This window comes from Erinaceus europaeus, chromosome 10, assembly GCF_950295315.1.
Source record: "Erinaceus europaeus chromosome 10, mEriEur2.1, whole genome shotgun sequence".
In the NCBI taxonomy this organism is placed as follows: Eukaryota; Metazoa; Chordata; class Mammalia; order Eulipotyphla; family Erinaceidae; genus Erinaceus; species Erinaceus europaeus.
In genome coordinates, this window is record NC_080171.1 from 3306677 (window position 1) to 3321678 (window position 15002).

A 15002-nucleotide genomic window follows, 5' to 3' on the forward strand; every position below is an offset into this window, starting at 1 on the left:
CACAATGCTCAAGGACCCAGGTTTGAGCCCCCAGTCCCCACCTGCAGGGGGGAAGCTTTGCAAGTGGTGAAGCAGGGCTGCAGGTGTCTCTCTGTCTCTCTCCCTCTCTATCACCCCCTTTCCTCTCGATTTCTAGCTGTCTCTGTCCAATAAATAAATAAAGACAATAACAAAAAATTAGATAAAAAAAAGAAAAGATATTGACGTCTTCTTGAATCTGACTTTAGCAAAAATCTTTATGAATAGGCCACTGTCCTAGAACCCCAAATAGTAAATGGTCATAATTACTGTGTTCAAAGTCATGTAGAACCGTCCACATTCTGTGATGAAGAGCCAAAGAGCATTTCTAATGTTTTTGTGAATGTACTCGCTCAGTTTTTGCATTCACTGTTTAATACCTCTGCAGAAATTCTTTTAAAGAGGCAGCGGGAGGATTCATAATGTGTATGTCACAAATGGAGGTAGAAAAGTTGCCCAAAGCATGAAGGTATTTAAAAAAAAATAGAGTTAACGTCCCCCACACTTTAAATCTATGATCTCAAGAACAGAGGATAATGGCAAAAAATGAGTGTTAGACTATCTGTTCCTTCCAATGGGAGACTTTCTCTCCTGCCAAGCATTTATGAGTTTTAGATAGGAGATCCGTTCAGTGTGGGGAAGCAGGAAGGAAGCCAGCAAGTCAGCCTCTCTGCTTGCCTTCTAGCTCTAGCGAGCACTTTGCTCCTGACCTGAGATGGTCCTTGAAACTACTGATGTGACAAAAGCCAGATGTCAACAGCAAAAACCTGGTGTTTTTTTTTTTTTCTTGTTCATTTCTTTTGAATTAGATGGAAGCCAAATTTCATTTATAGAATTTTATTTTATTTTATTTATTTATTTATTTATTTATTTATTTATTTTTAACCAGAGCACTATTCAGCTCTGGCTTATGGTGGTTCAGGGGATTGAACGTAGGACTTTGGAGCCTCAGGTATTAGAGTCTGTTTGCATAATCATTATGCTATCTCCCCTTCCTTATAGAAAGATTTTAAGAAAAAAAAAATTTTTTTAAAGTAGGGGCCAGGCAGTTAAGCGCACACACAGTACTCATGGACCCGGGTTCAAGCCTCTGGTTCCCACCTTCAGGGGAGAAGCTTCATGAGTGGTGAAACAAGGCTTGAGATGTCTCTCTTTCTCTACTTCTTCCCTCTCAATTTCTCTCTGTCTGTATCCAATAATAATTTTTTTTTAAAAAAGAAAGATTTTAAGCAGTAGAATGGCTGTTGTCTAAAAATGTCACTTAAGATCATTTCAAATGATATACTTAACGATCAATAGAAACTTTTTTTTTTCTCTATCCAGCTCTGGTAATTTGAGTAGCGTGTCTTTTTTTTTTTTTAATGTTTTCTCTTTTATTAGTGATTTAATATTGAGTTGCAAGATTGTAATATATATATATATATATATATATATATATATATATATATAGTTGTAACAGGGTACAATTCCACACAGTTCCCACCCCCAGAGCTCCATGTCCCATCCCCTCCATTGGAAGCTTCCCTATTCTTTATCCCTCTGGGAGTATGAAACAAAATTCTTTATAGGGTGCAGAAGGTGGAAAGTCTGGCTTCTAGAATTACTTCTCTGCTGGACATGGGTATAGGTAGGTCAATCTATACTGCCCAAGAAAGAAAGAAAGAGAGAAAGGAAGGAAGGAGGAAGGAACCTCAAGTGAATATAAAAACACAGAGGAAGGTCAAGGCTGTAGGATTAGATGGCCAGAATCCCTGCAGAGGAGGTCTAAACCTTTTCAGAGAGAAATGCAGAGGGTTTGTTCTCGGGATAGGACCAAACCAGCTCGAATCAGTTCATTTCAAACGTTCCTTTCATTTTCTGGACTGAGCAGACAATGTCCTTTCTTCCCTTTCAGAAACTTAAAACAATTGGTCTGCACTCCATTGTCTTTTCCTTCTAGCTCAGGGGAGGCCACTTACTGGACAAGTTTATCTTTCTAAAGCCACCTGGGGGGAGCTAGAAAAAAAAAAATCACCTGGGTGAATAGGACTCTGAGTGGGTGGTAAGGGAGACAATACGGAGTCTTTTTGGACTCAGAGCATGTTTATCTAAGCAGATTTCTGAGACAAGTTTTCCTCTTCTGCAAATGAAAAGGTCGACGGTCACTACGGGCAGAATCAACTTTGCATTTTTCAAGTAGACTATTTTAGCTTTTTTTTAATTTTTAAAAAATATTTATTTTCCCTTTTGTTGCCCTTGTTTTATTGTTGTAGTTATTATTGTTGTTATTGATGTCATCGTTGTTGGATAGGACAGAGAGAAATGGAGAGAGGAGGGGAAGACAGAAAGGGGGAGAGAGAGACAAACACCTGCAGATCTGCTTCACCGCCGCCTGTGAAGCGACTCCCCTGCAGGTGGAGAGCCGGGGGCTCGAACCGGGATCCTCAAGCATATACTTGCGCTTTGCGCCACATGTGCTTAACCTGCACTACTGCCTGACTCCCTATTTTAGCTTCTAACCCTTGAGTGAAATACAGTTTTTATTTTTGACTGAGAATTTTGGATGTAATATGAAAAGATCCAGTCCATTTAAGTCAGGAATCTAAATTGTTTGTACTGAACAACAAGAGAAAAACAACAACAACAAAAGTCTACAGCCAACACTAAGGGTTTGGGCATGTGTCTTTGGGTCAAAAAACATGGACTGAGGCACCTGCTAATTACCAATCACTTGCCTGTTTATTGTCCAAGCTCTCATCTAGGTGGGTAGAGGGTATGGGGAAAAAAACAATAGGCCCAGTACAGGTGGCATTTCATTCCATGGTAAGTGCTACCAGAGGTAAAATCAAGCAGGTGCAAACAAAGGTAGAGAATCCAAGGGGCAAGGAGTCCCTGTTGGTGTCATCAAGAAAAGTGGGTGGGGATAGATAGTGTAATGGTTATGCAAAGAGACTCCCACACCTGAGACTCAGGTTCAATTCCCACCCCCCTCCACTACCCTAAGCCAGAGCTAACTGAGCAGTGCTCTGGCAAAAGAAAAAGAAAGAAAGGAAGGAAGAAATAGAGGAAGGAAGAAGGAAGGAAGGAAGGAAGGGAGGAGAAAGAAAGAAAGAGAGAGAGAAAGAAAGAGAGAGAGAGAGAGAGAGAGAGAGAGAAAGAAAGAAAGAAAGAAAGAAAGAAAGAAAGAAAGAAAGAAAGAAAGGGAAAGAAAAGCTGCTCCAAGGAACTGACACTGCAGTGGTTCTTCTTGAATTTGCCTAGTGCAAATAAGGCCCAAACACATAAACATAGCTATAGGCTCCCAAGTCGGGTTGTACTAAAATAGCTTTTCTCTCCCTCCAGCTAAGGTCTGAAGCCCCATCTGCACGCAGAGCACATGACTCAGTAGCATGGGGTGTGTAGAAGCAGCTTTCAATTCCAGCTCCTCTACTCTGGTTTCACGATTCAAGTAGATCTACCTAAGCTCTCTGTCTCCGATGCTTCATCTTTGAAGTGGGGAGGAGGGGAGAGAAGAAAAAAAAAAGGAAAGAGGAAGGGGGGGGCTGTCTCTTTTGTAAACTAGAAGGGGAACTGAATGAGAAAATGCCTGTAAAGTCACTAAGTGTAAGGACAGCATATAGAAGCCTGATGAAAGGCCTGTATTTTATTAAGCCGAGAAGTCACTGCGTTCTGAGGCGACGCTAGGGACACCGTTAGCCCGTACCTGGCTGTCGTGCAGAAAGAAATGGGTAGAAAGGGCGGAGGGTAGACAGCACAATGCTTATGCAAACAGACTCTACTGCCTGAGGCTCCAAAGTCCCAGGTTCAATCTTCCACACCGTAAACCAGAGCTGAACAGTGCTCTGGTTAAAAAATAAATAAATAAAAACAACAGCAACAATAAAAAGACAACAAGGGCAACAAAAGGGGAAATAAATAAAGTTAAAAAAACAAAACAAAAAGGAAGTTAACTCAGAGAACGTGAGTGTGCTGGAAGGGCAAAGCAAAACAAAACTCACAGAGAAGTTGCCATGCGGGTAGGAAGATAGCTTATCAGGTAGGTGAGGCCTGAGGCCCCAAAATCTCCACAAAGGATACAGTTTCTCCAACACTGTGCCTGGTCCTGAAACCTACCCAACATGAAAAGCCCATCCAATCCCCGTCTATATTTGGGTATCCCCGGACGTTAGCCATGCTGTGCAGACTGAAGTTGAGGGTCTGGGAGAAGTCTTAGGCGGGAACTGGGGTGTTGCGGGGGCTACGGGAACCTAGCGAGGAGCCTGACGGCCTCATCTCCCCCGTTTGTGGAAAGGAAACATCAGAAAGAAACCTTCTGTCTCTCCCTTTGCACCTCAAGTACTAGCTGGCTCCCGGGCTTTGCTTCTCTGCTTCTGAAACAGTTCTCTGAGTCACTCTTTTCATGTGCTGTGCCACTTGCCCAGATCTATTTTAAGCTGAGATCCCGTTGAGGGGAAAGGGGATTATCTTTAGATATTGGGAGTGCTAGGAGAATGTTGGCAAGGCCTTTGGAGGATGGTAAAGAGGGCGTGTTTCCCCAGGGCTCTGGCTGAGAATGTGGACTCCTAGCACACCCCTGCCCTGTCCACTTCACTTCCTCTCCGGCCTCCTGCACTGAAGGCTGCCTCGGAGAGTATGAGCTTTGATGATCTGGTGGTGGGAACTGTGTGGAAGCGGACCCCCCTCTTAGCCAACGGACTTGTCATTCATTATTCAATAAAAAATAAAATAAGTAAATTAAAAAAATCATCTTAAGCTTATCTTCAGTTGGTCCAGCTAGCAGAAGAAGGACTAGTGATTTTTTTTTTTTTAATTAAAAAAGTGTATTGGGGTTAGGGGTGGATAGCATAATGGTTATGCAAAAGGACTCTCATGCCTGAGATTCTGAAGTCCCAAGTTCAATCCCTGACACCATCATAAACCGTAGCTGAGCAGTGCTCTGAAAAAAAATAATAAAATGTGTGTTTAGTTGTCCTGTAGGTGGTGCAGTGGATAAAGCACTGGACTCTCAAGCATGAGGTCCTGAGTTCAATCCCCAGCAGCACATGTACCAGAGTGATGTCTGGTTCTCTCTCTCTCTCTCTCTCTCCTCCTTTCTTTCTCATTAATAAGTCCAAAAAAAAAGCTTTTAAAAGTAGAATAAATAAAAATAAAATGTGTATTTAAAGAGCTTTAGGATCAGTGAATGAAATGCCTGGGAAGAAAAGAATGACTTACTTTGTCCAGGTGATCATTTTATTTATTTACTTATTTATTTATCTGGTCACCTTTTGGGGGGGGGGGTTCATGCTTCATGTCAACTTTTTCAGATTAGAAAGACAGAGACAGGTGGCTCAGTGGATAAAGTTCTGGCCTCTCAAGCCTGAGGTTTGGAGTTCAACTCCAGGCAGCACATGTACCAGAGTGATGTCTGGTTCTTTCTCTCTCTTCCTATCCCTCACATTAATAAATAAATGTACATGTTTTTTTTTAAACAGAATTACAACAATAATAATAATAAGGAAAGACAGAGACAGGACTGGGGATGATAGCATCATGGTTATGCAGAAAATCTTTTATGCCCACAGCTCCAAGCATTTCAGGTTCAATCCTGGGCACCACCATAAGCCAGAGCTGAGCAGTGCTCTGGTACAAAACAAAAACCAAAAACACACAAACAACAACAACGACAACGACAGAAGCAAAGAGGAGAGAACAGCACAGTACTGAAGGCACTTTGGTGCCCTGGGGAACAAATTCAAACCCAGGTCTCTGTTACGCACACAGCCCACTGGGGTGAGGGGAGCTGTTTCACCGAAACACGTTTCCTTTTTTGAGTCATTATCCAAACTGTGGTCTGTTTTTAATAGATGATTACTTGCTTCTGGGCTGGCAGCGCTGCTCATTGGCTAGCGCCCCTGCCACGCGACGGCGGTGCCATAAGGTGCCCTGTGAGACTGCTCTGAGCCAGCCTCCGTCAGGCCGGATGAACCTGCGGTGTGGTGTCTTATCATTTCTTTCTCTGGGAAAAAGAAAGAAATTACGAAAAACACTCAACCAGGGGAGGTAAAATAAAATAAGATAGAACACTTGCTTCAGTTAGAAAAATTAGAAAAAGGAAGGAGGTGGGAGGTAGATAGCTTAACAGTTGTGCAAAGAGACTCCCCAAAGTCCCAGGCCATCACCATGGTGCCTTCATCACCATAAGCTGAGCCATGTGCTCTGTTAAAGTAAAGAGAGAGGGAGAGAGAGAGAGAGAGAGAGAGGGAGAGAGAGACATGGAGAGGGGGGAGAGAGAGAGGGAGAAAGAGGGAGAGAGAGGGAGAGGGAGATAGAGTGAGTGAGAGAGAGAGGATGGGAGAGAGGGGGAGAGGGAGAGAGAGAGGGGAAGAGAGAGAGGGAAACAGAGAAAGGGAGAGGGAGAGAGAGAGGAAGAGAGGGAAAGGGAGAGAGAGAGGAAGAGAGAGAGAGGGAGAGGGAGAGGAAGAGAGAGAGGGAGAGGAAGAGAGAGAGAGGGAGAGAGAGAGAGAGGGAGAGAGAGAGAGAGAGGGAGAGAGAGAAAGAGAGAGGGAGAGGGAGAGAAACAGAGAAAGGGAGAGGGAGAGGGAGAGAGAGGAAGAGAGAGAGAGGAGAGGAAGAGGAAGAGAGAGAGGGAGAGGAAGAGAGAGAGGGAGAGGAAGAGAGAGGGAGAGAGAGAAAGAGAGAGGGAGGGAGAGAGGATGGGAGAGAGGGAGAGAGAGTGAGTGAGAGAGAGAGGATGGGAGAGAGAGAGAGGGAGAGAGAGAGAAAGAGAGAGAGGGAGAGGGAAAGAGAGGGAGAGGGAGAGAGAAAGAGGGAGAGAGAGGGAGAGGGAGAGGGAGAGAGGGAGAGGGAGAGAGAGAGGAAGAGAGAGGGAGAGGGAGAGAGAGAGGAAGAGAGAGGGAGAGGAAGAGAGAGAGGGAGAGGAAGAGAGAGAGAGGGAGAGAGAAAGAGAGAGTGAGAGAGAGAGAGGATGGGAGAGAGAGGTGGGGAGAAAGAGTGAGTGAGAGAGAGAGGATGGGAGAGAGAGAGGGAGAAGAGAGAGAGAGAGGGAGAGGGAAAGAGAGAGGAAGAGAGAGACAGGGAGAGGGAGAGGAAGAGATAAAGAGGGAGAGGAAGAGGAAGAGAGAGAGGGAGAGGAAGAGAGAGAGAGGGAGAGAGAAAGAGAGGGAGAGAGAGAGGATGGGAGAGAGAGAGGGAGAGAGAGGATGGGAGAGAGAGATAGAGGGAGAGAGAGTGAGTGAGAGAGAGGATGGGAGAGAGAGGGAGAAGGAGAGAGAGAGGAAGAGAGAGAGAGGGAGAGAAAGAGAGGGAGGAAGGAGAGAAAGAGGGAGAGGGAGAGAGGAAGAGAGAGAGGGAGAGGAAGAGAGAGAGGGAGAGGAAGAGAGAGAGAGAGAGGAGAGAGGGAGAGAGGGAGAGGATGGGAGAGGGAGAGAGGGAGAGGGAGAGGATGGGAGAGAGTGCCCTGGCGGGGGTATGCTTACTAGCGAGCGTGCACAGGTTGCAGCCCCCGCCTGCCTGCAGGGCTTTGGTGGGCGGTGAAGCTGTGCTTCAGGCGTCTGTCTGTCTTCCCTTCTCCCCTCCCTCTCCATATCACATAAGGAAACATAAAAAGGGGACGGTTACCTCGCCGTCTAGTTTGCTCTGGACCAAACGTGACCTGACCTGTGTAAAAATAGGCCCATTCCCATTAGAAGAGCAGCGACCAGCGGCCCCAGTGAGGAGACTTTATCTGGAGGTGGTGGGGTGGGGTGGGGTGGGGTGGTATGTTTTGTTGTGATGTGGTGTGTTGTGTTGTGGTGTGTGTTGTGTTGTGGTGTGTTGTGTTGTAGTACGGTGTGGTGTGTTGTATTATTTGTCGTGATGTGTTGTGTGGTGTGGGAGGGAGTTTTGTGTTGTGGTGTGTTGTGTGGTATAGGATGGGGTGGTGTGGTGTGTTGTGTTGTGGTATGGTGTGTGTTGTGTTGTGTTGTGATGTGATGTGATGTGTTGTGTTGTGGTTTGGTGTGATGTGATGTGTTGTGTAGTGTTGTGTGTTGTGTTGTGATGTGTTGTGTGTTGTGATGTGATGTGATGTGTTGTGGTGTGGTGTGTTGCGTTGTGATGTGGTGTGGTGTGTAGTGGTGTGATGTGTTGTGATGTGGTGTGGTGTGTAGTGGTGTGATGTGATGTGATGTGTTGTGGTGTGGTGTGCTGTGGTGTGCTGTGTTGTGGTGTGATGTGATGTGTTGTGTTGTGGTGTGTTATGTTGTGTTGTGGTGTGATGTGGTGTTATATGTTGTGTTGTGATGTGATGTGGTGTGTTGTGTGTTGTGATGTGGTGTGTTGTGTTGTGATGTGTTGTGGTGTGTTGTGATGTGTTGTGGTGTTATATGTTGTGTTGTGTTGTGATGTGTTGTGGTGTGGTATGTTGTGATGTGTTGTGTTGTGGTGTGGTGTGTTGTGTTGTGGTGTGGTGTGTTGTGGTGTGATGTGTTGTGTTGTTTTGTGATGTTATGTGATGTGATGTGTTGTGTTGTGGTGTGTTATGTTGTGTTGTGGTGTGATGTGGTGTTATATGTTGTGTTGTGATGTGATGTGGTGTGTTGTGTGTTGTGATGTGGTGTGTTGTGATGTGTTGTGGTGTGTTGTGATGTGTTGTATTGTGGTGTTATATGTTGTGTTGTGATGTGTTGTGTTGTGGTGTGGTGTGTTATGTTGTGTTGTGGTGTGTTATGTTGTGTTGTGGTGTGATGTTATATGTTGTGTTGTGATGTGATGTGTTGTGTTGTGGTGTTATATGTTGTGTTGTGTTGTGATGTGTTGTGTTGTGGTGTGTTATGTTGTGTTGTGGTGTGCTATGTTGTGTTGTGTTGTGGTGTGTTATATTGTGTTGTGTTGTGTTATATGTTGTGGTGTGCTATGTTGTGTTGTGTTGTGGTGTGGTGTGGTGTGGTGCAGCAGAAGCTGAGTTTAAAGTCTGCTAGGCAGCGGACATTCTAGGCGCAGTGGCGCCCTTGGCGAGTGTCTTCTCCGGCAGGGAACGACCGACCGCGACCGCCAGTGTGCCACCGAGCACCTGCAGAGTCCGGACGTGCCTGGGCCCGTCAGCGGCCACGCGTCCGCCTCCTGGCACCTCATTGGGCACCGACTCCAGGCCTGTGCTCCGTGCCTCCCTCTCGACCCGCCTCTGGAGTTTTCCTGAGGCCAGTGCCAAGGATGAAGGAGGGAAACCAAAGCATTAGAAAGAGACAAAGGAGCCGAGTCCCAAGCCCACAAGAAACGCTTCCTCCTCGCGGCGCAGTTTCTATTCTAGGCGTTCTGCTGCCAGTTCTGGGAACACGGTCAAAGCAAATATTAGTTAGAGATTGTTTACCAAAGGACAAGTAGTTAAATATGTGGACAGCTGAGGGTATGGTGGTCACCAGCCTCAGAAGCTTTGGACAGAAGTGCTCACATCAAGCCTGCGGCCTTCTTTGGATTTTTTTTTTCTCAGTTCCATGTGTGGCTCCACCGTCTGATGAGTGTCTTCTATCTCTTCTAAACCAAGTCCACGTATTCTGATTAAGGAGATAAGTGAGATATGTCTACCTAGGAGCTGTTTGCCCACTGCTGAACAGGTTACTTACTGGCTTCTGTATGCCAGAGCCCGAGTAGAGTGACTCCACTGTTTACAAAGAAGCCCGATCTACCGTGCCGCGTGGTGGCGCACCTGGTTGCATGCATGTTAGAGTGCGAATGGACCCAGGTTCAAGCCCCTGGTCCCCACCTATAGGGGGAAAGCTTTGCAAGTGGTGAAGCAGGGCTGCAGGTGTCTCTCTGTCTCTCTCCCCCTCTCTCTACTCCCCTTCCCTCTCGATTTCTGGCTGTCTCTATCTAATAAATAAAGATTTGAAAAAGGGGGAGTTGGGCTGTAGCGCAGCAGGTTAAGCGCACGTTGCGCAAAATGCAAGGACCAACGTACGGATCCCGGTTCGAGCCCTGGCCCCTCAACTGCAGGGAAGTCGTTTCACAAGCAGTGAAGCAGGTCTGCCGGTGTGTCTGTCTTTCTCTGTCTCTGTCTGTCTTCCCCTCCTCTCTCCATTTCTCTCTGTCCTATCCAACAATGATGACAACAATAATAACTACGACAATAAAACAACAAGGGCAACAAAAGGGAATAAATAAAACAAAAATTTAAAAAGATTTTAAAAAGGGGGGGGAGGAGTTGGGTGGTGGTGCACCTGGTTGAGACCATGTTACAATGCAGATGGACCCAGGTTCGAGCCCTGGTCCCCACCTGCAAGGGGAAAGCTTTGCAAGTGGTGAAATTGGCCTACAGGTGTCTCTCTCCCTCTCTATCTCCCTTTCCCTCTCAATTTCTAGCTGCCTCTATCCTATCCAATAGATGAATAAAGATAATTAAGAATTGTTTAAAAAATAAAAGAATTGTTTAAAAAATAAGGACAACAACGACAAAAGGTCTCCAAGAGCAATGGATTCATGGTGCAGGCACCAAGCCCTTGAAGACAAAAACAAACAAACAAACAAACAAATAAATAAAAGTCCCAGGTTCAATCCCCTGTACCACCATAAGACAGAACTGAGCAGTGATCTGACTAAATAAATAAATAAATACAAATAAATATGAGAAACCCAATCTACCACAGACCCTTAATCAGTACAAACATTTGGCCAAGCTAGTTTAATGTTTTTTTTTTTTTTTTAACATATAGTATATCAGGACATGAAAATGAAAATACAGAATTCCTAACCTGGAAGAGGTCCTGTGTCTCCAAATGCAAATTAAGAAGCTGACATAAACAATAGGCATCTTTTAATCCTCTTACAAAGACATATATTGCAAATTAGACTCTGGTACCAGAGTGGTTTTGCCTAACAAAGTTTTTAATGCAAAGAATCCCTTAGGCAAAGCCTCTTCTGTTTCTACAAGCTTGGCTTCAAGAAAGCCTTGTGGAGATAGTCGTACTTCCTGGCCGTGAAGTTGATTGTCTGGAAAATAAAGCCAGGCCACCCCCGGTCTAAATATCCCATCTTCCAAACCCCCAAGGCGTCTAGATATGCAGATTACATTCCATTTTGTCCTTATCATTCACTTTCATGGGAGTTTGTGATATTTTGTTGAAGGAGGCGAAACCTTCATGTGAAACTTGAAGAGCACGTTTGCAACCTGCTTTGACATGCACTTGGGGAACGAGTCGGATGTTTCAAGCAAATGTGTGAGGCAGCATGGGAGATGTGGCTGTAGGTAAGGCATTGATCTTAAGGCTATTTGATTACTTTCAGAATGAACAGTCTTTTTTAAATTTGATTTTATTTATTTACTTTTGCATATATATATATATATAACTTGAAAGGGGAGGGGTGATAGAGAGAGACAGAGAGACAGCTGCAGCCCAGCTTCACCATTTGTGAAGCTTTCCCCCTGCAGGTGGGGACCAGGGGCTTGAACCTGGGTCCTTGTGCACTGTGATGTGTGCGCCCAACCAGGTGTGCCACCTCCTGGCCCCAGAAGTAAACTGTCTTAACAGGGTAGAGAAAGCTGTCGTTTCATTATGCTTTATATTCCTGGCAAAGCAATTGTCCCAGAGGGAAATCGCTGTAGCTATGCTTATTTCTAGACTAGTAAGCATTGGTTCCCCTTACCTTTGCACAGTTGATGGGGAGGTAGGGAGGGGCTAGAAGAGATTATATAAATTTAGGTGACATCGACGAGAGAGAGGAAGCAGAACAAACCCAGAATTACGTCTAAACACTCAAGATGACTCCTGAGTGACCAGGACCTGCCTTATCTGGCTGTTAACATAACAGCGGAAAAGCACAATATAGAATGATGAGTTGGGGGAGCCAGGCGGTGGTGCAGCCGGTTAAGCGCACGTGGCACGAAGCGCAAGAACCTGCATGAGGATCCCAGTTCAAGGCCCCGGTTCCCCACCTGCAGGGGGTCGCCTCACAGGTGGTGAAGCAGGTCTGCAGGTGTCTGTCTTTCACTCTCCCTCTCTGTCTTCCCCTCCTCTCTCCATTTCTCTCTGTCCTGTCCGGCAACAAAATAACTACAACAATAAAAAACAACAAGGGCAACAAAAGGGAATAAATTAATAAATGTGTGTGTGTTTTTTTTTTTTTTTTTAAAGAATGATGAGTTGGAGGGAGATAGCATAATGGTTATACAAAGAGACTCTCATGCCTGAGGCTCCAAAGTCCCAGGTTCAATCCTCAGCACCACTATAAGCCAGAGCTGAGCAGTGCTCTGGTAAAAAATAAATAAAAGATGAAATACTTTTTTTTAACACCAGAATGTCATGTTACATTGAATTTAAAAACTTTCCTTTCAAACCATTTTGTGTGATTCAAAAAAAAAAAAAAAAAAACAATTATTCTTTCCCTCTAAAATTGCTTTGGGTAAATCCCATTATTTATTACTTTCACTTATTTTATTTTAATGAGAGAGATACAGAGATAGAGAGAGAAAGATACAAAAAGAGAGAGGGAGGGAAACAGAGTATTGTATAGCTCTGGTTTATGATGGTGTTGGAGACTGAACCTGGAACTTCAGAGTCTCAGGCAATAAATTATTTTGCATCACCATTATGCTATCTTCCCCACCTTATTTATTTATTTATTTAGTATTTTACTGGGCAAGGTGGTGGCGCACCTGGTTGAGCGCACATGTTACAATGCACAAGGACCCGGGTTTAAGCCCCTTGTCCCCACCTGCAGGGGAAAGCTTCATGAGTGGTCAAACAGGACTGCAAGTGTTTCTCTCTTTCCCTCTTTATCTCCCCCCACTCAATTTCTTTCTCTATTCAGTAACACATAAATAAAATATTATAAAATATTTTACTTAATTTTATTTATTGTATTTTTAATTTTTTTTTTTTTTTTTTTTTTTTTTACCAGAGCACTACTCAACTCTGGCATATGGTAGTGCTGGGGATTGAACCTGGGACCCCAGCACCTCAGGCTTGAAAGTAGTTTGTATAGCTATTATGTTATTTTCCCAGCCCAGTCTACTCCTATACACAGCCCCCAGCCTGTTACCATTCTTATGCTGTACTATAATGGCTCTTCACAGACCTTCATCAATCCACATGTTATTTTCTTTCTTTCTTTTTTTTAATTACTTATTTTATTTTATTTTTTATTTTTTTGCCTCCAGGGTTATTGCTGGGGCTCGGTGCCTGCACTACAAATCCACTGCTCCTGGAGGCCATCTTTCCCCTTTTGTTGCCCTTGTTGTTTTATTGTTGTAGTTATTATTGTTGTTGTCGTTGTTGGATAGGACAGAGAGCAATGGAGAGAGGAGGGGAAGACAGAGAGGGGGAGAGAAAGACAGACACCTGCAGACTGCTTCACCACCTGTGAAGTGACTCCCCTGCAGGTGGGGAGCCGGGGGCTCGAACCCGGGATCCCTATGCGGGTCCTTGTGGTTTAAACCAGGTGCGCTACACGCTGCGCTACCCCCCGCCCCGGTTCCCTTTTATAATTATTTTTTTAAATTTTTTTAATTTTTATTATCTTTACTTATTTGATAGAGACAGCCAGAAACCAAGAGGAAGGGGGCATACAGAGAAGGCATGAGACAGAGAGACACCTGCAGCCCTGCTTCACCACTTGTGCACCCCTGCAGGTGGGGAGCAGAGGCTTGAACCTGCGTCCTTGCACACTGTAACATGTGTGCTCAACCAGATGTGCCACCTCCGGGTCCCCACGCACTGTTTCCTAGAGTCAATTTATTTAGACACATCCAGAAGCAACAAGCAGAGTTTCAAGGTTGTCAAGCAGCAAATCAGGTGAATTGTTCCACCAGCCACTGGTAGATGACTCTTCCTCCATTTATCTGATAAGCCTTTCCGATATTTTAGAATAGAAAGCTTATAAAGTGTAGTACAGGGAGTCGGGCGGTAGCGCAGCGGGTTAAGCACAGGTGAAGCAAAGCACAAGGACCGGCATAAGGACCCCGGTTTGAGTCCCCGGCTCCCCACCAGCAGGGGAGTCGCTTCACAAGCGGTGAAGCAGGTCTGCAGGTGTCTGTCTTTCTCTCCCCCTCTCTGTCTTCCCCTCTTCTCTCCATTTCTCTCTACTCTATCCAACTACGACGACAACAATAATAACTACAGCAATAAAACCACAAGGGCAACAAAAGGAAATAAATAGATAAATATTTGAAAATCTAAAAATAAATAAGTAAATAAAGTGTAATATGGGGGCAAGGTGGTGGCGCACTTGGTTAACCGCACACACTACAGTGCGCAAGGACCTGGGTTCAATCCCCTGGTCCCCACCTGCAGGCGGAAAGCTTCACGAGTGGTGAAGCAGGACTGCAGGTGTTTCTCTGTCTCTCTCCATCTCTATCTCCTCTTCCCCTCAATTTCTCTCTGTCTCTAATAAAAATAAATGAATAAAATAAAATAAAGAAGTGTAGTACGGTGCACAAACCCAGGGTCGCCTGGCCTTGCATATGGATGGTATTCTTAGGAGACTTTCTCTTTAGCCCAGTCTTCTCTCTCTCTCTCTCTGCCTCACCTCTCTCTCCTTCCCTCTTTCTTTCCAGTCCAGTTTCTATGCTTCATTTTCCTGAAAGACGAAAGAGTAGAAGAGACAGGCTGAGAGGAGGAGAAATGTCACAGCACTGGCCCACCATCCAGAGCCCCCTGGTACTTTCCATGATGTTGTCATGTAGTGTCGGGTCTTTTTAAACTTTTTTTAAAAAAAGATTGTATTTATTTATTCACGAGAAGCATAGGAAGAGAGAAAGAACCAGACATCACTCTGGTTCATGTGCTGCCAGAGATTGAACTTGGGACCTCATGGTTGAGAATCCATTGCTTCATCCACTGCACCACCTCTCAGACCACTAGTGTCAGGTCTTGAACCCAGGATCTCATCATGGACAGTATAAAGGATGCACTTAATCAGGTGAGCTATTTCCCATTCCCTAACGTGAAGGCCCAAGGGCCTAATGTCCCTGGTTCAGTCCCCCACACCACCATAAACCAGAGTTGAGCAGGACTCTAGTGGGGACAAAATAA